General features: G+C 46.2%; 2 non-coding genes across 2 annotated transcripts; both read right to left on the bottom strand.

Moving 5' to 3' along the window:
* Positions 1-399: 399 nt before the first annotated feature.
* TRNAA-UGC (transfer RNA alanine (anticodon UGC)) lies at positions 400-471 on the bottom strand. Its single transcript has one exon. It is a non-coding gene; the product is annotated as a tRNA-Ala (tRNA).
* A 603-nt stretch (positions 472-1,074) lies between these two features.
* Positions 1,075-1,160, bottom strand: TRNAY-GUA (transfer RNA tyrosine (anticodon GUA)). The gene is given in 2 exon segments: positions 1,075-1,110; positions 1,124-1,160. It is a non-coding gene; the product is annotated as a tRNA-Tyr (tRNA).
* Between the last annotated feature and the right edge of the window lie 668 nt (positions 1,161-1,828).

Here is a 1,828-nt window from a genome sequence, read left to right as displayed (position 1 = left end):
AGGATGATTATTGCAGCCAAACGAGGCATAATTGCTATTTTACAACACAATGCTGGCAAGTTTAGGGGAATCCTTGTTCATCTCCTGGCGGTTCCAGAACAGCAGAAATGTTGGCATTTTTGCACAGAAAGGAGGCAACCCTAGTGAGCAGGTGAGCCTCCTTCTGCGCCTGTGATGTCCTCTTTACCTCTCAGAGGAAGCTGCTGGGACTGCAGAGACCAGGGGGGTGAAGTGCGGGCAAAGTGCATTGGCATCCATTGCGCATGCGCAGACTCCATGCCGTGAGGTTTTCACTAGGGGGGTCCGTGGGGGTGGAGTCCGGGGTGCGAGGCTTGCACCCCGGTGTGCACAGGGCGGAGACAGCAATATGAATACGCTGAGGGAAAAAGAAACCCTCACTGGAGATGCCGGGGATTGAACCCGGGGCCTCATACATGCAAAGCATGCGCTCTACCACTGAGCTACATCCCCTGGTGCAAGTGACTGTCACACGCACCGTATGTGAGTGTATCACTCAGGAAGAGAGACCTTGTAGGTGGTGTGATTTGGTTCAGCTTCCTATGACCTTCACCTCTTTAAGAAGAACAGATACAGCGATTTTCTGCCTTTTCGTATTTTTTCTCCCTCATTCCGCTCACAGAGATGCGCTTCGTAATTAACGAATGACACTTTTCGTTCTAATTCAAGTCTTCGCTGGAGGAAAAAATATTGACTAAACTTTAGTATTTCTGGGAATGACAAGCAATCGCCGAGAAGCAGAATATTTCTCCTCTATAGTATAACCCCAGTATGCTGCATTGGCATTTTAAATACTATAAATAGATTCATATTTCGATCGAACTCCTTTATTTATAGAGCTGTTTCAGGACTGCCCATTTGTATTTTATCTGCCGTTAAGTTCTCTCGTCTTCCTGTTTTCTCTAATACTAAGTGTCCCCGGCTGCGAGCCCCGTTGTATGACCCATAAAGTCAAGTTACCACAAGAGCGGTCACTGACATCGAAGTGTTTAATGTGCAGTTTATCAATTAACTAAAAAACACAGTATAGAATGAAAAAAAATATCACAAAACGTGTCCTTCGAGCCGGATTTGAACCAGCGACCTAAGGATCTCTGACTTTTCACTACAGTCCTCCGCTCTACCAACTGAGCTATCGAAGGCGCTGGAGTTATGTCACCCAGTGCATAATTTCTAATTAAATAGTGCCGGTGCCCAAAACCCTTCTCTTAAACACGGGGTTGCTGCATTTAAATGCATGAGCATAGAATACCGAGGCGGCGTAATCCTGAAGCCATCTCGGGCCTCATCAATTCGTTTAAAGCCACTCCCTGTCCCTTCAGCTCATTCTGGTAGCTTTCTGCTTTCTACCTTTGTAAAACTTTTTTGTTTTTCTCTTCCTCCATTTTTCCCATATGTGTCTTTTGCTCACAGCAAATGCTTCAGGCAGAAGGATAAGCGCCAGCCCTCCAAAATAAGGGCCGGTGCTCAGCACCGGAAACAATAAGCACAAATTAAGCACTGGTTATCTTGCTACTTCTGAATGAAGCCTGCTCATAACTAACGTTGATGTAAGGAATATAATTTGCTGCCCGGCAGACATGTAACACACGACACATAAGCACGCATCATGACAACGGAAGAAGAAATACAGCGATGCCAGTCGGCCAGTTCAGTGATGCACTCGGTGCTTAATTTGTAAATAAAAAGGTGCTGCTGCCCAAAGCCCTCCTCTTTAACACGCGGCTGCTGCAATTAAATGTGCCAACACTGAATAGTGAGACAGCGTAATCCTGAAGCTACGTCGGGCCTCTTCAATCCATTTATAGCC

The sequence above is a fragment of the Pleurodeles waltl genome, unplaced genomic scaffold, assembly GCF_031143425.1.
Source record: "Pleurodeles waltl isolate 20211129_DDA unplaced genomic scaffold, aPleWal1.hap1.20221129 scaffold_67, whole genome shotgun sequence".
Classification (NCBI taxonomy): Eukaryota; Metazoa; Chordata; class Amphibia; order Caudata; family Salamandridae; genus Pleurodeles; species Pleurodeles waltl.
This window is presented reverse-complemented; position numbering and strand designations above follow the sequence as displayed.